The 24,903-nt window shown below is 40.8% G+C and overlaps 1 long non-coding RNA gene across 1 annotated transcript; it reads right to left on the reverse strand.

The window, feature by feature from the left end:
- Nucleotides 1-522: 522 nt before the first annotated feature.
- Nucleotides 523-24,653, reverse strand: LOC119088495. The gene is made up of 2 exons (XR_005092138.1): nt 23,781-24,653; nt 523-4,787 (listed from the first exon to the last, which is right to left on the reverse strand). It is a non-coding gene; the product is annotated as an uncharacterized LOC119088495 (long non-coding RNA).
- Nucleotides 24,654-24,903: the final 250 nt, after the last annotated feature.

The raw sequence follows: 24,903 nt of genomic DNA on the forward strand, positions 1-24,903 counted from the left end.
AACAAGAAAAAAAAATGTCCTCACAGGTTAGAGTTAAATATAAAACTAATTACTAAAGTGAAGATAAACATGTTCAGAAATGGTTAACAACGTCTTGTCAGTTTGGCCAGGACAGGCTTAAGAAAGGTAAAGTCTAGCTCTCAGTATTTTAGCTGTAACCTTGATAAAGAAAGTCACCGGGGGCTTTCACACAGCACCTTACAAGCCTGTGTTATCCTTGGGGTTTCTGCAGCCAATGAAAGTTTGTCACGATGATGTAATGCTCCTGAGTTGTGCTTCAGCCCGAGTATGTGGTCACCGGGTCTCATGCCTGAGAGCTAGGTAAGTTTCTGAATCATATTTTTCTTTCCAGCCTGTTCCCATGCATAAACTAATTCCAGCAGAGAGATCGTTTGTTTCTGGTCTATTTTACTATCTCTGAACATTTTTTAAAACGTGGGCTGGGTTATTATAGAATTGTAAAGACAGCTGGTAAACAAAATGATGGGATCTTAGAGTCAATTTTCCTCTGTTATTAGTCTGAAGGCTTTCACTCCTCGGCAATTTGTCATCACTTCAGAGAAAAAGAGCAACAAACACTGTTGTGTTTTATTTGTTAAGGGAGCTTCAGTCATTTCGCAAACAAGTTTTCCTATAGAGATCTTTCTAGGGAGATGGAAGAGATTCCTTTTGAAGGGCTGGCACCGAATGTAGCTGATATCATTGAGTGAATCCCACTGCACTGTAAGCAATGGAGTAAAGTTTCAATATTTATTATAAATAGACAGTACATAGATCTCGTCCTTACAGAGTTTAAGCCTGAGAAAGAGAGACTATTTTTTCAGTCTTGAATTAAGTCAAAAACAATTTGAAAATAAGCTATATCTTTTGTGAACCTTGGTGACTTAGCAGATGTATGAAATTAAGTGGAAAAAAAGTTAAATATGAGCAAATAATCCATCTCTAATTGATGATGTGTATATGATGGAATATCTGAGTAACTTTTAAATTTTGTATCATATTTTGAAACTGTGAACTCTATAACAAACACAACCAATGGAGATGCAGCTTTTTCTTTTCCTTTCATGTCACTCGGCAGATGTGAGGATTTTAAAGTGTTATTAATATCAGTCAGGCCAGTGTCTATCCTGGAAACATGGACACTAGAAAACAATCACCCAGACAATCGAGGACTGAGAAAGCAATGCCTTAGTGGCCTCCTGGCACTAAGGAAAGCATCAATAGGCAAGAGAAGGATACTGAACTACGAATTTCCAACTCTGCTCATGGAAATATCTGGATTGCACTCAGGTTTCACCTTAACTCAGACCCTTGGGCTCAGAGAAGTGCATCTACACTCAGAGTATATGGAAAAAGCTGCTGTCACAAAAAAACGCACAAAATGTCTACATATTGGATCATTTCAAACAAGAAAAACAAGTGTGTTTTGTAGACGCTAATGTTCACTTGGCACTAACACACGTCATGTCACTAAAATTTCACTGTCCTGCTTGAGAGTTGTTCTGCTGAGTTAGTCAAGAACACATCGCTCTCCGCTTCACATATGTTCTTTCGCTTTGCATTACAGTCGAGTTGGCCATTTCCCTCCCATGCTTTCTAGATCATTCCAAGCTACTCTTCCCCCTTACAGGAAATTAGTCTCCTGTCAATATGCCACAGTTCATGCATTTTTTCCCTCTCGAGTTAATAATCTGAATGTCAAGTAGTTTCTATTCTAAAGTAAATCCTATTTAAATTAAAAATATTAGTCAGCATAATGTAAATATGACTCATTTTCCTTTTATGAACACAATTTTCCATATCATTGCTTTAATAGAACTATTGGTCCTTGTAGAACCTTAAAAGATAGAACTATATCTCAGTAACATCCTGTGCTTTGCTTTCCACTTCGTGAGTTCTGAATGGGACAACCAACATCGCATGACAAGGGGGGCCATAATGTCCTTGGATGAAGGGGATGAGGGGACGGTGCTTTAGAATGACTGATAGGAAAAGCGTTTCCACCAAAGGAAAATAGTGCGGAGAAGGTAGGGAACCGTGACAACATCCCACATTATGGGATGACCTGCTTTTCTGATGCAGGTGTTATTTGTCCTAGGGGCCTTGGTTTGCACTTGTACCTTTATCACAGAGCTGCAGTGCATCCATCTATGGCTCATTAGACGTGGGTTCCCGATGCCCACAGTGCCCAGCAGGAAACAAAAGAGGAATGAGCCTGGAGTAAGCACAACTCATTAGTCTCTTACGTTGGTCTTCAAATGTGTCTGAGAGGCATATGCTTGTGGCTCTGCTTGATCGAAGAAGCTTCTTTGATCTTCACTCTCAGCTGCAACTGTGCAGGGAAATTCAGGGATTCCTGGACACAGTGCTCTTGAAGGAAGACATTGTTGGAGTGACCATCTGAAAGCATACCCTGACACTGAACCGGACCCATTACAAATCCTTGTGACTAATCCTCAGGGCAGAGCTGGCCCCAGAAAATGCAATCCAAGGCAGATCTCTTTTACCAGTGAGCTTTAACAATGGTTCTTAACCTGGGGAGTCACATATCAGATATTTACATTATTATTCATAAAAGTAGCAAAATTATAGTTATGAAGTAGCAACAAAATAATGTTATGATTGGAGGTTATCACAACATGAGGAACTATATTAAAGGGTCCCAACATTAGGAAGGTTTGAGACTCACTGGCTTGGAAGGTGAGAGTGCAACTCAGTGGTTCTTGAAATCTGAAGGTTGTACCTCTCTGAAAGACCAGCTAGAGACGTGTAGGTAGACAAAATCCAAGAACACATGAAATGAGCTACTGGCTAGTATTGCTACATTGTAGTGCCCACCTATGTTTCATAAAATAGGCATTCTGTAAAGGCCACCCTGGCTTTAAGTGTTGTTGTTTAAAGACCTTTCAACGGATACCAATCTTTTAAAATACATAAATATTTCACCTTCCTGTTCGCCAAAATGTCATTTCCTCATTAAGTAACAGTATTTTCCATAAATAGAAATGTTTGGGATCATTTAGTTCTTTATCCATTTCTATGATGCAAAGAGAAAAAGGAGTTAGCTATGACCCCCACTGTGAGTATTGGGGATAGCATACCCCTCAGATACACTGAAAAATGGGGATGGGAGAGAATCAAATGAGTTTAATAATTGCATTGTAATGATCCATAAGTTATGTCCCATGCCAAGCACAAAAGAGATGTTGGGGACATAGAGAAGAAGGTGGCCTTTTTCATTCCTTAAGGAGCATTTGGATTTCCTTAAACTGATCTGAGAAAACACAGTTATGAAAAGGGAAAGCAGAGCCACACACACCTTAGTTGGGAAGGACTGCCAAAGCCCATGCCTCTTGTCCTGGTATAATTCAATACCACTTCTGTTTCAAACATCATTTGACCTTCACAAAAAGGTAGCCCTGGCAAAGAAGGTTGCAAATCCGAGTTAGCCTGGTATGGTGGCATATGCCTATAATCCCAACCACTCAGGAGGCTGAGGCAGGAAGTTTGCAAGTTCAAGTCCTGTCTTCATGTCTCTCAAAGATGAATTTTGAAAGGAGATGAGGGTTGGGGATGTAGCTCAGAGGTGGAGTGCTTCCCTGGCATCCATGAGACCCTGGGTTCCAGCCACAGTAATGAAAACTAATGAAAGGGAATGAATAACCATTAACCCAGGCGAGATTATGGCAGTCAGATCCACAGCCATAAACGTGTCAATGGAGGAGAAAGACCTTCCATTCTCCCCGTTCTTTTAGAAGCCGCCAGGTGACTCTGTGAATCAGCAAATTGAGGACTCCACTTTTCAAAACCTTACAGGCATGTGCCCATTGACAAAGGGATACCCTGTTGACTCAGGCCATTTGAGGATGATGAGAAGAGAAACTCCTACCAATTGTCCACCTAGCAATGGTAACTGATGGTGCTGGCTGCTGCGTCTGCTATAGAGACCCCGACACAGGCTGGCCTGTCCTCTGTAAGTAGGTTTCTTCAGCCTTCCTTTTATTCTGTAAATGTCCTCACAGGCTTTCAGTAAGAAACTAGCTAGAGTTCAGTTTCTGCTGCTCCAACAAAAAAGCCCACACTGAATCTATTGTCAATAGCTGTATTTCTTTCTGGAGGGAAAGGACTGAGGGACAGAAAGGTGATGTGCCACTCAGCGCTTTCCTTTCCACTTGGTATCTAACCCATTGATTTTTTGTGATTGAACTAGCGATCTTTCTCCAGTGCATATTTCCCAATCATCCTCTACAAATATACACACGGAAATGGGTTTACTTTGTGAACGATAATTACAGCTACAGAATTCAGAGGCTCTCTTTCTGCCACTGAGGGTCCAGCAGCCCAGGACCAGGATCTCTGTATAGTTCCTTCTTATTTCTTACTTCTTAGGACGGTTCCCGCGTTGCACGGGGGCTGCAGTTTGAATTAAAAACCTCCCAAACCAAGCCCTCCTTTACAGACACGCCTTCCCTTGGAGGTCACCTGTCAGTGAAACGAACATGTGAGGGTGGCCAGAAGTCAGCCTTGATTTTGGCAAGGGTCTCCTTTAAACCATTTGAAGCTTGCCTTCACGCTTTTGCGGTTGGAGCAGAGCAGGAGGGGCCTGGAGGGCGCTGGGCGGTCACCTCGCAGCTGCAGCACACCCTGGCTTCAGGTAGGGGAAACAAATCGAGGCTAGGGAGGGCAAGGCTCCCCATTGCTATTGGTTGGATTTTGATGCAGCGCGCACTCTCGAACGCCTGAAATATAGTCTGCAGAAGTCTCCACAGATGCTCAGCGCTGCAGTTCTGGAAAGGCAGGAACAAATTTAAACTGGGTTTTGCGAAAACAAATGACATCATTCCTACAGACACTCAAACGCTGCAGCCCGATGGGATATTTTCTCCCATTTTTCTCCTTTGCTCTTTCCGTGACTGACGGCGGGGTTCGGGTTTTTATCCTATGCGTTTCACTGGCTAAATCTTCCAGAGAGTAACCTTTCATCACTGGCTTGGAAAAAAAAAAAAAAGCAATAAAAACCAAGAATAAAATAGAGAGACGAGTAAATGTTCATTTAAAATCACATTTCATCTCCACGTGTCTGTTATCTGGAGGCATGACAGCAAATGGGAAGAATTTAGGTGACTGGAAGGAGACAATAACAATCTGTGGGTTGGGGACCATCATCACTGAACCGGTGGCACTGAGCTATTTCAAGTAGGCTTTATGGACAGTGCTGAGAACTGGGAATCCTTAGAGTTAAGATTTCCTTTTAGGGGGTTTCCTGGGTTCACATTATTAATTGCAAAAGTCACCAGGTATGTGTTATTTTCCTCATTGGAGAATCCTACTAAAAAATAAAAGTTAGTGGAGCCAAAATGTTTATTTTTAACACCGCAGAGTTAGCCAAGCTGCATTTAAAAAGCTCACTGTCACTTGGAAATGCACGTGACAGTCAATGCGCAGCCTTCCAAAGCCTGATTGGGATTTTCTTCTCATGACATTATTTCTTTATCCTTGTCCTAAGACAAACAGTGGCCCGAGAAGCCCCCTGTTTGTGGGTAGTAACCTATCTGAAGAAGCACGGTGACTCTGAGGCTCCAAACCTGCCTGAAATGTCAGTCCTACCCTAGGAGCCCACTAACGTGCTTCTCTATAAACCTCTATCCAGAGCTAAGGCTGAGATTTGCATTTCTTTATTGGACGTGATTATTAAAAATCTTTTCAATCTAACTTTTCAATATTAATAGCATATAGCAAACAGAAAGTGAATCTCAAGCCACCGAAGATGAATTTTACATAACATGCGATGAGAAATGACAACTATTCTAAGCTAAGGGCTTGATGCCTGCTATTCTTCAGATTTGAGGTGCTTTGTTTAGAAAGGATGGTGGCTTTGTCTCTAAAGGAAACCATCTCAGGCAGAGTCTTAAGCAGAAACAAAGAAACAGGATGATGTGGTACACACACACACACACACACACACACACACACACACACACACATCCCACTGCCACCTTGAGCATGAATTTCACTTATTTGTTCTTGATTTCCCCCTCCCCAGAGTCTCTTTGAACTTAACCTTAGAGGCTATATTTGACAGCCCTGGTTGTGTACATGCCACTAAGAACTAAACAGTGGCTACAGTGTAGACCTAAAGAAAGTCATATGCCAACAAATAGAAACAATATCTAAGGCAGAGGTAGATCTACTTGTCTGGAAGGGCAGTAGGTTTTTCAAATAAATAAATATGCCATTGTTATGAAGCATGATAGCATTTTTGCTCATTACCCTCCTTTTCAAATTTTTTCTTTTATTCAAAAGTATGTATTTTTAGATGCTTGTACGATTGTCTTCATTCAGTTATTTGTAATGATTTCTATTTTGGACAGGTACACAGTAGGCTCTTGTTACAGACATTTGTTTTTAGTGAGGGTTTCTTTTTGCACCCGGGGTCTGAACTTTATATTCCCCAGCGTGGGCAAGGGAGAAACAGGAGATTTTCTGAAGTCACTGATTTCGTTCAAATTCTAGAATCCCATCCTCCTCTTTCTAACTGCCTGTTTTATTTTTTTGTTTTGTTTTATTTTGTTTTGTTTTTCACTTTTCCTGAATCAAGACACAGAGGTAAGGATATGGTATGGCTACTGGGTGCTCCTTTGGTCTGATCACACCTGAGCCAGGAGGAAAGAGAGAGAGAGAGAGAGAGAGAGAGAGAGAGAGAGAGAGAGAGAGAGAGAGAGAGAGAAAGGAAGGAAGGAGGAAAGAAAGAGAGAGAGAAAGAAAGAAATGAAGAAAGAAAGAAAGAAAGAAAGAAAGAAAGAAAGAAAGAAAGAAAGAAAGAAAGAAAGAAAGAAGGAAAGAAAGAGGGAGGAAGGAAAGGATTAAATGTGTCTAAAATCTGGAAGAATTCCACAATAGTTAATACAGTTGTGTAGCCCATTACAATTTATGAGGCAAAAAAAAAAAAAAAATTAAAAGGTTCTCAGGAAGAAGACAGGATAGACTCAAAGGACAGAAAGTCACCTACAAAACCTGGGTCAAATAACATTCTTCTTCTTCCTCTTTTTCTTTTTTCTCATTCAGAATTGGCCAATGTCTTCCCATCCTTTTCATAAAACCCCAACTCCTTACAAAGGCCAAGAATGTCATTGGCTCTCTGCTTCTCCTTCCTGGAAGGTCTCAGTACCTTTCCTTCCTTTTTCATTCACTTAGTTCCAGCCGCACAACACTTGCTGTTTATCAAACAGTCAAAGCATGCATCCACCTGAGGATGCTTGCATAAACTAACTCATATGCCCTGAACGAGTTCATCCAAATGATGACATCCAGACTCTAGGTTCCTTCAGTTCTGTGGTAAAACATGTTTTCATGCAGTTCTTCTCAACATTATAGAACATAGCAGCCTTCATGATCAGTTAGCAATACTTACTATTCCTAATATTCTTGGTCTCATTGGACTTCATTATTTATTCCAGAACACATAGAAACATCTAAAATTCTATATAGTTGTTGATTTGCTGATTAGTTTATTGTCTGTCTTCCTACTGGAAAGCAGGCTTCATCCACGAGCTTGGCATAGCTCATACTTTCTTCCCCAGTGTCCACAGCAATGTTCAGCATGAAGATGGGATTCAGCAAATATTTGTTGAATAATTATCCTCCAAATTTTAGATACTAAGGTAATTTTAGACTTCTAAAACTTCTTAATTTTTGCATCTTCATAAAAAGATTGAACTTGACATTGTTCCCAAATCTTAAATCAGCAAAGATGTAATTAGATATTTTTAACACTAAAATGTTAACTTTGAACTTTTTCATATTTAAAATTGCATGCCAATGTGATACTTTCTCAACATAATTCCTTTGATATTGTATTTTGTTATTTTACATGCTTTCCTCTTTTATTTTCTTGCTTAAGAATAACAACAACAAAAAGGTAGTAATCAGTGGTCTTCCCAGAAAACTCTGGTCCAGTCATTATTTTTTATCAGTCTCAACCTGAATTTTCTTTGGCCATAGCACCAAATATTGTAGCCTACCTTCTCTTTATTCTTGTTATAAATCTGAACATATTTGTGGGTGAGAGCATAATGTTTTAGTATATGTTCATATAGTGTAACCATCCTGTAAGAATATTCAGCATTCAAACCAAAATACTGTCTGGAAGATTCAAATGTTTTGGGTTTGTTTGTTTTTTTATAGCTATCTTGAAGTAGTCACTACAATATTGTTAACCACAGTCACTCTACTGTGCAGTAAAACACCAGAATTACACCCACTGGCTAACAGGACCATTTATCATTATTTCTGCAGTCCTGCAAGATATTAATCAACCCCTTCCTCCTTCTGCACCCTCCCTAGACCTTATTCTACTCTCTACCTTTAAGAGAGTACTCCTTTAGGTTCCACTGTTGAATTCAATCATGCAGGCTGTGCCTTGGTGTGCCTGCTGTATTTCGCTGACTGAGATTTTGGTAGTTTCTACATTTTGGCTATTCAACAAACATAGAACAGCTACCTCTTCTGTGTTTAATTTTTATTTATTCATAGTAATGTGTGCTGGTGTTTGCCTGCATGTGTCTCTGTGTACAATATGCATGCCTGATGCCATCAGAGGCCGGAAGAAGATATCTAATCCTCTGAAACTGATGTTACAGACCGTTGTAAGATGCCATGTGGATGCTGGGAATTGGACCCAGGTCTACTGAAAGATCAGACAGTGACCTTAGTCACCAAGCCATCTCTCTAGCCCTGCAGCTGCCTTTTCATTATTCTGGTTTCACTTGTTTTGATTTGATTTGTTTATGGTTTTTCAGGAGAGGGTTTCTCTGTGTAACAGCCCTGGCTGTCCTGGAACTCACTTTATAGACCAGGCTGGTCTTGAACTCAGATATCCACCTGCCTCTGCCTCCTAAATGCTGGGATTAAAGACATGCACCATCACCACCAAGCAGCTCTGATTTCACTTCTTTGTGTTGTACACCCAGAAGTGGAATTGTAAAATAATAGCATACTTCTATTGTTTCATTTTTAAAAGTAATTCCATTTTTTTTTTAGTTTAATGGGAATTAATATCTTTTCAATGCCCATTTGCATCCCCAAAGCCACTGACACTACACAATGAATACTCTCAGCCCACACCTCTAACATCTCTCTGCCCTGGTCCCAGCCCCAACCACTATGGTACTTTCTCTTTCCCTGTGGGGAATTCTGGTCCTTTGGCTTGCTTTCACTCTAGTCTTTGAACAAACAAAGTGGACTGGTGGCTCTCTTGGAAGTGAACTGCTGCGAAGCCATGTGAACACAGAAGTTCTTGATTTATCTAGTAGCTATGAAAATGATACATTGAGAAACAAACAGACCCATTCCTTTCCTCCACAGTGGAAGCTGAGCAGCAAAAATACACTTGATACAGAACTAGAGGTTAGCAGATTAACATAATTCCCCCTCTATTTCTGCATTTTTATGCTTTGTTTTTATTAAGCATAAATTTCTTTTTATCAAGAGCTCTGAAATTCCAAAGAATTCAAGACATTATACTTCTTCAACTTTAGTAATTTCGCAAACTAACGCCTTACTGACAAAACCTTACTCTCTTTTCTCTTACCTATTTCCAATTGCCAGACTCCCAGGTATGAAATTGATGTATCAACACTGGTTCTAACTGAACGTTTCACGGTGGTAGAGATGGCCCAGACTGACACATTCCATGCAGAAACCAATTGCCACATGCAGCATTTGAAGCATCGCTAGTCAAGCTGAAGAATTACATGCCATGTGATACCTGCTCCATTTTGTAATCAACATCAGTCTGCACATCTAAGTCCATGTCCTTTTCTTTTCTTGGATACATCATTTATTACTCCCATTGCGTTTAGTGAAATTTTCTCAGAAAGCATTCATATACGGCAAAGAGGTGTGACATCTAACCCTTAGATGTGCAGAGAAAGAAGACAGGTTTATCAAGAATATGACAGAACCAGAACATGCCAGCATACAGCCCTCACAGTGCTTCTGCTGCTACAGTTACTAAACCATGTTTAGTTTAATCCCACCTGACCACATGCAGAAGTACTTAAAATACATGATTTCCACACAATGACATAGGACCCTTGATATCCTGATTGCTAAGATACCACAAATGTCTAAATATATAAAATTTAAACTTTCCCATTTTTAATCAGTGTTATCACTTGTAATAAATTCACATCACTTGAAAATTAGCCATGTTAACTGTGAATAAAATATAAAATGTCAAGCTTACACAAGAAAATTCACTCAACTCAAGTTGTGTATGGTGCTATGTAAAATGTTTTATTTTTTAAATTTTCTCTTTATATTTATAGGAATCTGTCTGCTTAGTGAGTCATATCGAAGTTTTATTTATCTTTTATTCTCTGTATTTTGAAGTAGGCTCTGCATATCCAGTGTGCACAAGGATGCTACAATTGTTTACAGCAATGAGTAGGATGTTAGCCTCCAGCTGGACACAACCTATGGAAAGCCCGGGGGACAAGCTTCCGATGCACACAGCACTACAGCTACACAGACATGTCTGTTTTGCATCTGTACAAATCTACATTTGTATCTGCAGATACTGTGGGATTCTCCTTTTACAAAACAAATTGAAAATACAGCAACCCCACTCTCCCAGGAGAGTCAGGATCCAGGCTCTAGTAGCAAAGACACTGATTGCTTTTTAAACTCAGTGTTTATCTGTGGAGTATGTGACCCTGTCTAGGCCTTAAGCTATCCCTAGGAAACAATGTCCTATTTCTTGAAAGTCTAGTATATTCCAGACCTCAATATCTTCTATGTAAATCCCGCAGTTCTACTGGAATGCTGGATACCTTTGGGTTTGAGAAGTTTCCAAGAGATTAGTAAGAAAATGGATGATTTTTTTTTATTTCTGTAAAGAGTGTGATGGGGACTTGGGGTTATTATATTGAATCTATAATTCGCTTTTGATAGGATGGTCACCTTCACAATATTAATTCTTCCAATCCATGAACGTGGGAGGTCTTTCCATCTTCTAGTATCTCTCTCCAAATCTTTTTCAGAGAATTAAAGTTTTTATTTTAAAGGTCTTTTACCTGCTGGGTTAGGATAATTCTTAGATACTTCGAGGCTGTTATGAATAGGAGTGTTTTCACAATCTTTTTTTTCAACATGCTTATTTTTGGGGAAAAAGGAAGGCTGCTGGTTTTTTTAAGTTCATTTTTTTTTCCTGTCACTTTGTTAAAAGTATTGATCATTTCTAGAAGTTTTCTAATAGAATTTTTGGGATTTTTTTATGTCTACTACATTATCTGAAAGTGGGGATAGTTTGAGTTCTTCTGGGTGGGAGGGTGGCATAAAGTCTGTAAGAACCAAAGACCAGGAATATCTGTTGCTAGATAGTTTGCCCTAGGTATAGCAGGGGAAATGTACCCATGAAATCTAAAAACATAGTTTTCTAAATAAGATCAGTATAATGATGACACCAGTTGACGTGCCAATATGACAGGGAAATTGTATGTGGTCCCTCCCGTGGATGAAGAACTGGTAGCCAATGGCCTCTGAGAGAGGGAGAATTAGTTTCCTTTAAAGACAAGCTCCCACATAGTATGCCCAAAACCAGGTGGTTAATCCTGTACACATGTGCATACATATTAGCAAGGCTAAATGGATTCAGTAAGTTGTAAGATGTGTGTGCATATAAATATATATGTATATATAATAATTAAAGAAGAGATCATGAATTTGGGAGAGAGACACACAAGGAGTTTGGGCAAGGCATGGGAGAGATGTGGATAACAGTGCACACTCATGTACAAAGTCCTCATAAGCTGATATTTAACCCCACCATTAAAATGGATGGATAAAAAAAATGAATGAATTAATCCCATCTATCTTTCCAGAGTCCCACTTTAAAATTTTTCTAGAAGTTTACAGTTGGTTTAAAAAGAGATCTCAAACATTTTTTTTAATTCCAGGGACTTAACCAGCTACAAATGTGTCAACTACAGAGGCAGATAGGTATAGAATTATTCCTTGTAACTATAAGCACTTGTAGACCAAAGTTCTGTGCTGAAAATATTTGGGCAGCATGTTAGAGTAGTTGCCACGGTGGGACATCACAGAGATGCTTACAGGATGTGCCTTGTCTCTAGCTTGAGTTCTTTTCTCTTGGTCCAGAGGAATGAGCTCTTCTGTGCGATTTGGTCCAGAGACTTGTCTGTGTCAGGATCTCCTGTGAAACGATTGTGTGGCAAAATTGGAAACTTTGAAAGTAAAAAATGCACCTATAAAATAGTTTTCCTCGGAGGCAAGATTGCTCTGTAGTGTCTTCCAAACAAATAATGAGTAAAAATGAAAGGATTTTCTGGGTGGCCAGAGTTTAGCATTGTACAGTTCTGAGTACCCTTTTATCTCTGTGCTGATAGCTCCAAACCACTTGAACATATGATGCCTGCAAGAGATTGCCATTGTCTGCCTCATAAATTCTTCCCGAGGCAGATCTCTACTCACACTTTAGTCTATATTAAGGAAGATATTGTAACCAGACTAAAGCAACAAATTTCATAAGATAGTACTCTGTGAAAGAGAGATGTTAACATAGGAAAGGCACACGTTCAAACCTTTGTTGTAACAATTATACAGTTGGAGCCATGACAGATAGCCCTCCAGGCTACCTGTTTCCAAGTCTATGAATAGTATAACACCTACAACAAAGAATGGTCAAGGGAATAACATGAGGTAGTCTATAGAAAACACTCAAAATGAGTCCTGAAGAAAATAATTAAAATTTGCTAGAAAGGAGGAATTTGTAGTCTAAACTCCTGGGAATGCTCTGTAGCTCTAGGGATACTCTTATTTTCATATACAGAGAAAATGGAATGTAATTATTTATCAGTTTGTTTATTTGTTTGTTTTGCTTTTTTGAGATGGGGTTTCTCTGTGTAGCCCTGGCTGTCCTAGAATTCTCTCTATAGACAAGGCTGGCCTTGAACTCAGATGTCTCCCAAGTGCTAGGATTAAAGGCGTGCATCATCTGAGTGTAAATCACACCATGTCATAAGAGCACATTGCAGCAAATGTAATGTGGAGAGCTGTTATCACAGTGGTCAGGGAAGACTATTAAAAAAGATAAGAAAAAGAAAAAAATAGTAAGTGTTCCCCAGTACAAATGTGCACTTTTTAGGCTGATAGAAGGAGATAAATCCAAGGGAATTCATTGGATTGAGGATGGGAAGGGTCTGTCAATAGATCAATCAAGAAATGAGACATTCGGAATAGCCAAAAATGCATGTGTTCAGCAGTTAATAGGAAAGAAGGGCTTCAAGAGGGGTCATATAATGTAGAAAAGCAAAACCCACCATACTGGAAAGAAAATGACAAGGTGGATAAGTTTTAAACATCTCCCGTGGCTAGCATAGCACTAGGAAATTTAGTTATCTGATTTCATCTGGTAGCACTCTGAAATGAGTAGCAATACCACCTCTATCTTATGGATAAGGAAAGTGTGCCTTCCACAAGCTAAGCAGCTTGTCCAAGGTCATACACCAAGAAATTGGAGCTGTTTGGATTCCAGCCCAACTATGTCAGGCCACTAGGCCTATATGCCAACCAAACCTCTATTTTAAGCAAGGGAACCAGCAGGGGTCTTTAATCAAAGGAATGACATCATCAAAAGTATTTTCTTAAAAGAGAAAAGGTAACAGGATATAAGATGATAAAGTACAGGAAGGTAAGGACAGGGCTTGGGGAATGAGTTGAAGGTCATTGTAGCTTTGCAGGGAAAGGTCAGAGGGTTCTCAGCCAAAGCAGCTGCTGTAAAGGGCGGGGGGGGGGGGGGGGCAGCTCCTGCAAGGAGATGGTGTCTGAGAGACATTCTCAAAGGCTTGCTTACCTATTAGACATGAGCACCACTCAGAGTAGGATCTCTGGCCCCAGATGCAATGAAATGGATGGGGATGAATTGGAAGAGCAATTCAAACTTCAAAAATCTTGATGCAGATTTGAAACAGTAGATCCAAATGAGGTGTTATGTCATCTATATTCTAAATTCCTACTGTTCTGAGCACAGTGGACAGCCCAGTACATGGCTTTACCTGGGACACTGTTGGAAACTTGAATCCTCCCACTTCAGATGTCCTAAAAAACAACCCGATTTTTAAAAGGACCCCATGACTTCTGGTGAATACATATACTCTATAACTTAACCAGAACTTACCTAAAAGAACTAAAATTGAACATCGTGCAGAGGTAGGTCAGAATACAGCCAATTAATTTTGAACCACAAATCTTTATGCTTTCAAAAGCATCCTTATTGGTCATGTTTTTATCATTATGTTAAGAAGTCTCTAGGGCAGGAGATTTAACTTAGTGGTAGCACACTTGCCTGGTAGACACAAGACCCTGGATTCAATCTCCGATGCTGGACAATGGAGGGGGGAGGCATTTTAGAAGAGGAAACCATAGGTGCTAACATAGCCGAAATAAAAATGGCAGATGTTCCTTCAAATTTGGTATTTTAAGGAACAGTGAGAAGTCCAAGCTAACCCAGTGGCATTTGAACTGTCCATTTGGAATATCAGCAAAGGTAATGCTTAAGCTCTATTTCATCTTATGTTGACCCTGATTTACTGGGGAAATAGAAATACCCTGTACTCATTTTACCACAAAAATTGACCCAGAGAGTGGCAGAATGGGAAAAAAAAAATCTTAAAATACTCTTCAAAACTTGTATTCTTCTCTCCATTAAATTTGTATGTGTGTGTTGAGAATGCCTACCATTCTTGTGTTTACTATCTTTCTCTCTTACTGACTTAGAGTCCCAGATAAGATCCCACAATTTCTGAGAAATAGAGTCACTATGAGTGTGTTTGGGAAAGGTAGGAGAGAAATCAAAACAAGACACACCAGCTTTTCCGTTTCCACCAAGGGATGACCCTGTCACCCCTTCTAGACTGCTGGTCCAGTTTCCCTTCCTCATTTACTCTTAGGAACAGTGGCTCCCTTTGTGGAAAGAATATTGGGACTATATAGACTCATGGCCCTGTAATTTAATCCTTATCTATGATGGACAAAGTCTCACATCAATAAGAAAAAAAAAATTTACCTCTTTCTTAGAACAAGGCAGGAAAATTCAGATCCCCTTGTTAGTTATTGTATCACATATATGTGTTACCACAAAAAAATAAACAAATCAAAATATAGAGCCATAAAGAAATGTCAAGTAGCAAAGACTGATAATAAAGAAACACAGCTGAGATGTGAGGGAAAGAAAGCACCAGGAACAACATTTTCAACAGGTGTTAAGTCAGTCCAGAGTTTTAATATTTGAACTGAGAATTGAATGAAGTAATGAAAGTATGGCTAGTCGGCAAAGATTTCCAAACAAAAGAAACTAGCAGGACAAAGTTCCTCAGGCATGAAGATAACAGATATGTTCGACAAGTGTCAGAAAAGCTAGGTTGGCAGCCGTAGACTAAGAGGGATACAGAGAAAATGGCTAGGCTGAAGACAAACCATGTGAGTCCTTAAAAATCCTCTGGGTCACAATGTTAAGATAACAAATAAATCTACACCTGAGTACCGCTAGCATCTTTCAAGAAACTTGAAGCGCAGAGAGATTCACTACCATGGCCAAGTTCACAGCTAGCAGATGCTGGAATTGGGATACGAATGCATCATATTCATTTTCAGGCTCTTACTATAGGCAAATCTCTCATATTAAATGTACACGCACTTCAGTGGTAAAAATATTGTGAAGTTCCAGGGACTTCTAAATTTAACAAGATGTTAGAATTTTATTCTCCACTCTTTACCAAATTAAAATTCACAACTTTCAAACTCATTTTACGTGTTTATTTATAGTCTACAGAGGAATAGATGTTGCCAAGGCATTCTCATGCAAAGTTTGCTTTGATGAGATCTTCCTTCCCCATCCCCAACCCTCTCACGTGTCCATTACCACCTCCACATGTCTCCTTTCCACTTCCATGTCCTGTGTATTCTGTTTCCTCTCCACAAGCCTGTCTAGTTCCATGACTCCTATCCAAAGTCACACCCACACATATACATATTTATGTTGCTGTTTTGTTGGTCTTTTGTTTTTGAGATAGGGTATCTCTATGTAGCCTTGGCTGACTTGGAGCTTGCTGTATAGATCAGACTGGCCTCAAACTCATAGAGATCCACCTGCCTCTGCCTCAAAGTGCTGGCATTAAAGACATGTGCTACCATTCCCAGTTATACACATATTTAAAAATTAGAGGCTAATAACTGCGTATAAGAGACAATATGAAGTATTTGTCTTTCTGAATCTGGGTTATCTTACTTATAATAATATCCAGATACATCCATTTCCCTGTAAATGTAATAATTTCACTTTTGTTTATCACTAAATTAAGTTCCATGTCACCGGGCATTGGTGGCACACACCTTTAATCCCAGCACTCGGGAGGCAGAGCCAGGTGGATCTCTGTGAGTTCGAGGGCAGCCTGGGCTACCAAGTGAGCTCCAGGAAAGGCGCAAAGCTACACAGAGAAACCCTGCCTCGAAAAAAAAAACCAAAAAAAAAAAAGTTCCATGTCCATGTATTCCATTGCCATTACCTCTTCATCTATCCATGAAAATTCAAGTTGAAACTGTTTCCTGGCTACAGTGAATACAGCAGTAACAAGCATGGGTGTAAATATCTCTGTTGTGGGATGTAGAATCCTTTGGATATGTGTCTAGGAGTGAAACAGCTGGGTCACATTGGTAGTTCTATTTCTAGTTTTCTGAGGAACCACGATACTGGTTTCCATAATGGCTGCATAATTCATCTTCTCAGTAGCTGTAAATAAATGTTCCTCTTTCTCCATATCCTCACCACCATTTGTGGTCAATTGTGTCTTGTTTATCTTAGCCATTTTGGTGGGGTTGACGTCGAATCCCAAAGTAGTTTTCATTTGCATTTTCTTTGTGCTGTAGATGTTGAATATGTTTTTAAAGATTTATTTCTTCTCCTGAGATTTCCCTAGTTAGTTCATTATCTCATTTATTTATTGGTGTGCAAGAATGTGTGTGTATGTATAATTTTTGTAGTTCTTTATGTATTCTAGATATTAGCCTCCCTTTCTGAAATACAGTTGACAAAGATTTTCCCCACTCTAAAGTCTGCCTATTCATTCTGCTGCTAGTTTTCCTTGCGGTACGGGGGTTTTTATTTTCCTGTAATCTCCTTCGTCATTTTTGGGGTTCTTTCTTATACTATTGCATGTCCTGTCCAATAAATCATTGCCTGTGCTTATGTGAGGGAGTGTTTTCCTCCTCCAGTTCTAATGTTTCAGGCTTTATTAATGTTGGTGATTATTGTTATTATTAACATTTTATATCCCAGCCACAGTTTCCCCTCCCTCCTCTCTTCCCAGTAAGACTAGGAACCTCCCCTCACATTAAGGATGAATAAAGCAACCCAGTATGGGGTCCCAAAAGCCAGTAAAAGAGTCAGAGACAGCCCCTGCTCCCATGTTAGGAGTCCTATAAGAATAACAAACTACACAACTGTCAGATATATGCAGAGGGCCTAGGTCACATGCAGGCTCTCTGATTGTAGGTTCAGTCTCCATGAGCCCCTATGAGCCCAGGTTAGTTGATTCTATGGGTGTTCTTGTGGTGTCCTTGACCCCTTTGGCTCCTACAGTCCTTCCTTCCCTGCCTTCCAAAGGATTTCTGGAGCCCACCTACTGTTTGGCTGTGAGTCTCTACACCTGATCCCACCAGTTGCTGGATGAAGCCTCTCTGATGACAACTGGGCTAGGCACCAATCTATGGGTATAGCAGACTATCTTTAGGAATCATTTCATTGGCTTTTTTTTTTTTTTTTTTCTTTTTCCCAGTCGTGGAGTTTGGTTCTATCCTAGATCTGTGGGCCATCCAGCCTCTGGGCCCTGGCCCTTCAGGGAGTGTCAGCAATGGGCCTTTTCTTGTGTTATGGGTCTCCAGCTGGACCAGTCATTGGTTGCTCCCTCTCACCATTTCTGCACCACCTTTACCCCAGCACATCTTGTAGAAAGGACACACTGTAAATTGAAGGTTGTGTGGCTTGTTTGGTGTGCCAGTCCCTCCACAGGAAACCTTGCCTGGTTACAGGAGATGGCTGCTTCCGGCTCTGTATCCCTCATTTCTAGGAGTCTTAGCTAGGGTCATCCTTGAAGATTCCAGGAAGTTTCCATCGCACTAGATTTCCAGCTTATCCCTGAGATGACCCCCAATTCCAGCTGTCTCTCCCAGTCCTCTCCCTCCATCCTCCCACCACCTCCTGTTCCCGACACCCATGTTTCAAGTGCTAAATTTATGTGTTTGATACATTTTGAATTGATTTTTGTGAGGGTAAGAAGGGGACTCTAACTTCATTCTTCTCAAACTGTTTCAGAAATTAATCAAAGTAATAGAAGGAATACTACCAAACTCATTCTGTAAAGACAAAAGCAAAGATTGCACACATCAACACACCCTCAAAACTACAGAGAAATGTTTATGATGAACATAGATGCATTTTTTTCAACAAAATGTTTGCACACTTAGTTCAAGAACATATTAAGAAAATCATGCCAGGCAGTAGTGGTGCATGTGAGATCCTGTTTAACAAATAAACAAACAAACAAATAAATGAAAACAAAAAACTAGACAACAAAAGAAACCTGAGATAATGAACTTAGAGAAAAGGGTTATTTTGGTTCAGGTTTTAGGGGTTCCATTGTTGGCCTATTGATTTTGGATTTATGATGAGGCAGTAGACCCCGGGAAGAACACATGAGAGAATAATTTGCTTACTTCATGACGGTCAGGAAATGAGAGAAAGAAAGAAGGGGCCAGTGTGCCTTTAATCCCGGCATTCGGGAGGCAGAGCCAGGTGGATCTCTGTGAGTTCAAGGACAGCCTGGTCTACAGAGCGAGATCCAGGACAGGAACCAAAACTACACAGAGAAACCCTGTCTCAGAAAACACAAAAAGAAAAAAAGAAAATCACATTTGCCTGGCATGCCAACCCTGGGGAGGCAGATGCAGGTATATAGTTCAAAGTTCTATTCTAGACAGGGCTACATAGGGAGATGTCATCTCAAAAAAAATCACATTCATTACAAAGTCAATTTTATCACATATATGCAAGGTTGGTTCTACATACACAAACCAATGAATGCAATGCATCATATAAATAGATTTAAGGACAGAATTTATATGACCATCTTAACAACACATGGAGAAAAGCTGTTTGAGAATATTCAGCCAGACTTCTTGAAAAAAGTCCTGAAGAAAAACCAGTGTTTTCTTGCCAGAGTAAGGACCTCAGTAAATATGCAGTGTTCGTGCATGTGTTTATTTATGGTATAAGAAAATAAAATGTTAAGTTTTTTTTTTTTAGAATAACATACATGAGAACTATATTTACATCATTTTCTCCCCTTTTCCTCCCTGCTTCAACCCCATGATCCCCCACAAATCTTTCTCAAATGCTCAAATGCATGGTTTTCTCTTTGTTGCTGTGGTGTGTGTGTGTGTGTGTGTGTGTGTGTAAACACCGTCTGCATCCATTTGGTTTGCTCCTATGTGAATGTGTTTAGGACTGACCACATGGGATTGAGCAACCTATCAGGAGGCTTGTCCCTGGAGAAGACTGACTTTCCCTCTCTGAAGAGTCATTAGTAGCTCTTCATCTAAGGGTGGAGCTTGGGCAAGTTCCCCATCCGTCTTTGACTGTCAACTGATGTTCTCATTTGTACATAGCTTACTTAGGCAACCCTGTGTTTGTGATTTTTAGAGGTACAGCTTCGCAGTCGTATCTAGAAGACACAATTGTAAAACAGACGTCACGGTCCTCTGGCTCTCCCCAGTCACTCTTCTGTAATATTCCCTGAGATTTAGGTGTAGGGATGGTGTCGTCATTGAAAATCACAATCCAGATAACCTCTCACCAGACCCTGAAGACAGTGAGTGATGGTGTTGGTAGCTATAAATCCTTCCATTTCAAAACTCCTTTATGTTAGCTACTTAATGGAGATGTAGATGTTCAGCATGCTTTGTCTGCTAGTTACATCTCTTGTCACCGAGGCAGAATACTTGAAAAAAAAAAAAAAGCTTGATTTTGGCTCACAGCTTCAGGGGTACAGTCGCTAACAGCAGGGAAGGTCTGGCAGCTGAGGCAGCTCTGTTCTCTATGATACGAGCTTACAGTATGACCTCTTCACAGATCGCACTTGGATGCAGGGCCAGGCTAAAACCAGAGGTGAAGATAACCTTCAAAGGCCTGTGGACATCAGCCCGTGTCTGCCAGCTGGACACCACACCACAAAGGTCTGACAGTCTCCCAATACAGGAGCATTTGGGGACCGAGTATTCAAACAGACAAGCTTGCAGGCAGACATATCAAACCCAATCAAAACACTTGGTATTTTCTAGTTCTTCCTAATTTGAAACATTTTTGCTAATTTGCACACCTGTTCTTTTTTTTCCAACATTTCTCTCAAAATACATATATCCAGTCATGGATGTCTTTGGCAGGCATCCTCAAAGCATTCTCTCCTCCTCCCGAAGAACGCCTTGCCTTGCTTTGTGCCTATTAGAAGCTAACTGGTCCTTTAGTGCCCTGGCCTCCTCACTGGAGTATTTCATACGCTGTTCTGGCAGTACAATGGATTAACCTCTGTGTCTGCGCTCTGCTGTAGTAGCTGAGTGTGGACAGCTTGCCTTTGTCTTCTCTTCTGTGAGGATCTGACTTTGCTGGACAGACCTGCCCTGCACCTCCCTTACCACCACCAATGCCCACCAAGACTTTTGAATGTCAACATTTACCTCTGGTCTCCCCATCATACTTGTGTCTCATGCTGACCAGAAAGTTCCTGTCATTCCTTGAGCAGGTTGGTTAATGCCTCAGTCATGAACAACTAATTTACCTTCTCTTCAAGGTACTGTGGTTTTCCCAAGCATCTTTGCAGGGGTTTCCCCAGAAAAGCCCAGGGACCTGAGTGACCTAAGGCACAAGTTTTAAAGATATAAAACTTAATTGATTTAAAAATCGATGCTACTTAAGACAAAAATAAACCATGTAGGTCTCGCTTTCTCCAGTGACCCCAATCTCACACAGTAGGAAAGTTTATATCTAGTTCTTTGAAGAAAGCTCTGCTCTGTGGAAGATTACCTTGTAAAATAAACGGTGTAAGTTTGTTTTCCGATAGACTGATGGGAGAGTACTGAGGCAAGGTATTCTTTCAGTTGGCACACCAATGAAGCATCCTTTCTTACCCTGTTCCTGCTGGTTAAATGGATTTAGTATCATAGACCCCATAAGTCAGGTTTGAACTATAAAGTCCGCTATATTTGCTTTCAGAACAAATGTTTAAAATGGTCACTCCAGCAGTTGATGGGGGTACAAAAACTGAAAGAAAAAAAATTCTGAGCATGTAAAGAAACTGCAGTGCGTAAAACTCTCCAGAAGTACTCAGAATGGCAGTGATCTTAACCAATGAAATGTGAGATTCAAGGAACACATTGTTACCATTCAGCAAATAATAAGAAGCAGGTATAAGTATGACATCACTGGAAGCCATTCTCATTGGCCATCCCTCTGTGTGCCGTTACTGTTCTATTTGTGGAAGCAGCAGCCTTATTCAAATTAACCTTTCCACACGGGGTTGGGGAGGCGGGGGCGGTGAGTAATACACTCTGCAGTCCTTTCCCTGAAGGTGATGTGCTCTTGCATTCTCTGTACACTGCCTTTGAGCAGGCAAAACAAAAATAAATTCAGCTGTGGCAGGGCTTCACAGACAGAGTCGCTGCTGGAATTAGATCAGGTCAGTTGAAAGAATCTGTGGCTGAGTTACAACAAATTTCTGAGTTTTCTCTTTGCTCTATCTCATTCCTTCTTCTTTATTATTTCTCTATGTCTCATTCCTGGCCTCAACTGGCTGCAGAGACTGAACTTGGTAGGCCTCCAACAGATCATTTGAGGGAGGAATGTCTTTGAATACTAATATCCATGCCCTGCGCTGTGTGGGGGTCTAGCAGACAGGTCATATTAACAGATGGTTTCCTGCAATTGTAGAAATACTCAGGAGAACAAGGCTGATAAGATAATCTCATCACATTTACTGTAGGCTGAGGAACTATCATTCTGTAGCCTGGGGTGTTATGGAAGATGGGGCCTCTACCTCCATCAGTGACATAGGGGAGCCTACACTCTGTCTTTAACTCTTAGAACTTCCTTCCAGCTTCACAGGGAAATGTCCAGCATTGAGGCTAAATTTCTGACATTACCTATTGTTCTTCTTAGTCTTTAGAACTTTGCACAACTTTGCCAAAAAAAAAAAAAAATCTATAGGTTCCTTGTTTTTTTTTTTTTTTTTTTTTTTTTTTTTTTTTTTTTTTAACGTCTTCACACTTCTGTCTCATGGTCCCTTGTCATCTGTGAAGAACTTTTACCTTAGACATCATGTAAACTTTTGAACTCCACCTTGAAGAATATTGGCTTCAGTCATTGCATCTTTTCCATATTTATGGACATTTCTTTCCTGGCCCTTTCAACCTCTTCTTTCCTACCCTAACCATTTTCTGCTTGTCAGAATCAACTCAGAAATGCAAGTCCACAGAAAGTGGAAGCTTGGCAAAGATAGAACACAAGTTGGTGCCTGCAAAGAACTAGCTAGCATTTGGTCAAACATATGATACCTTATTGTAGTACCGAATGATAACTCCTTTAACAGGACCTGGCATCTGAGAGTCCAGTGCTTCTGCACTACTCTGCCAGGGCTGCATAAAAAAAAAATCCTAAAAATTAAATAAAATATAAAAGAAAACCAGTGTTAGTAACAGCATTCCTCCGTGTGTGTGGCGGGGTGGGGGGGGGGCGGGGGGGGGCGGGGCAGGAGGGATGGTACTGAATTTCCACAGCCCAGCCCCATCCGTGTTTTTTGTTTTGTTTTGTTTTATTCTTTTTTTCTCTATGTTATAATTGGTTCCTTTAAATGTATCTGGAGGCTGTAGCTGCGGCTAAGTTTTGAAAAACATATCCAAGATTCAGGGGGTAGCTGTTAGAATGGCTTCTGCAGGATGTTTTCCTACGTTGTTTCTCAAAGGGGTTCAATAATGCAGGAGAAAGCTGAATGCAGAGGATGCTGGGAAGCTTGCTGGCTAGCGGGAGCAGGTGTTACAGAGAGACAGACAGACAGAAGAGGAAAAAGAATGAGGCACAGTTTCCAAGTCCTTCCACCCTAGTGCTCAGGGCCCAGCCTTGCCCCACCCTCCCGCTCTCTGCCAAGAGTCATCTTGAGCTGTGCGTTACTCTGCTGAGGAACTGGGAGTCTGGACTCTGTTTGTCTCTGCAAACCACTGGCATCAGGTTTCTTAACTTCCATTTCTTGACTCTCTGCCCCTTTCCTGCCTAACCCTACCCAGCCTGTCCTTTGAAACCAGACTGACTCCTGGCACACCTAGCAGCCACCCCACGGAGAGGAGCTGGGAGGTTGTGTTTTGACCTGGCACTAGACATAGTTTCAGCTCCTTATGCCTCAATGCCGCATTGTTCCTGCGTTGAATGAAGTTCTGGAAAATGACTTTCAGATGTGAGCGTCCCCCCTCTGGGGCTAGTTTACCCTCCTGCACTGCTTCACTGACGTTTGGAATCCCATAAAAATTATCGTTGTTTGGCTCAGGATGAAAACGAAAAGACTCATGAGATAACATCTCAGATGACACAGGCTGATAAAATTCGAACTGCTTCGGCTTGTGACCACTACTGAATAACTTAATTATTGCCTTGGAATCGCACTTACCTTTTTAGTTTGCTTCTTATGTGGTAACTCTCCCATCCGTGGGGTTATTTTAGTCAGTGCCCACAAATGACTCTGACCTTCCTTATCTGAACTCTGATCAGAAAACTGCCTAGTTCTCCTCAGTTTGTTGGGTGTGTGGTGCTTTCTTTCTCCTCCTCTCCCCATCCCCTTCAAACCAGAAAAGTAGCTGCTGAAAGCTGAACAGTTGCCATGGCAACCTCTTGGCAGCTTCCTCAGCGAGTAACAGTGTTGATTTCCCCGGCGGGTGGGAGGGGGTGGAGCTCTAAGGAGGTAAAGAAAGGTTACTGTGCACTTAGTTAATATGCAAAACCACTTACACAGTGCTGGGTGAGCAGTGAATAAGTGCAAACAAAGCCGTGCTTGATCAGCTCACACGGACTTTGCACACAAGTACATCTGTCTAAAGATGCAGATGTTGTTGGCTCAGAGAGAAATTTTGCCATTGGACAGGAAAGGACAGGAGAAGTCACTCTACAAGAGGTTAAACATGATTTTTGTAGTGGTTGGAGAGTGCGGCCGAAATAAAGGAAGCAGGGTTCTAATTGCCTTGCTCTTTTTTTTTTTTTCTTTGTTCAAAGAAAAACATAGCAATCTAAATTGCAGGATGGTGTTTTCCCTGAAAATCTAACATACTGAAGTTCAAGTTTGCATCAATTAAACTCTATGTAAGATAAACCAATATGTTCAGATAGACGCAAGCATAGCATAATTTGGTTTGTGCTTGAACAAAACATACGGCTGAAGTGGCATCGCTCACCCCAGAGTTTGCAGACAAAGAAGCAGCTGAGTAACTTAGGGCTGGGCTAATGTTGGATCTTTCTCTTCTGTCTGTCTGTCTGTCTGTCTGTCTGTCTGTCTGTCTCTCTCTCTCTCTCTCTCTCTCTCTCTCTCTCTCTCTCTCTCTCTCTTCCCTACCCAGCACCCCTTTCCATCCTTGCCTTAATAGCTCTGTGTTTGACTCCTGAGGCCTAGGCAGGTAGGAAGTCAAGGCCCCTAAGAATCTGCTGCACAGGCAAGGGTCACCTGCATGAGCAGAGAGCAGACTGGCCAGCAGCTGAGGAGGCTGCAGCCAGCCCTGCACCTCCTGGCCAGCAGCTTTGCA

Source organism: Peromyscus leucopus, chromosome 9 (assembly GCF_004664715.2).
Source record: "Peromyscus leucopus breed LL Stock chromosome 9, UCI_PerLeu_2.1, whole genome shotgun sequence".
In the NCBI taxonomy this organism is placed as follows: Eukaryota; Metazoa; Chordata; class Mammalia; order Rodentia; family Cricetidae; genus Peromyscus; species Peromyscus leucopus.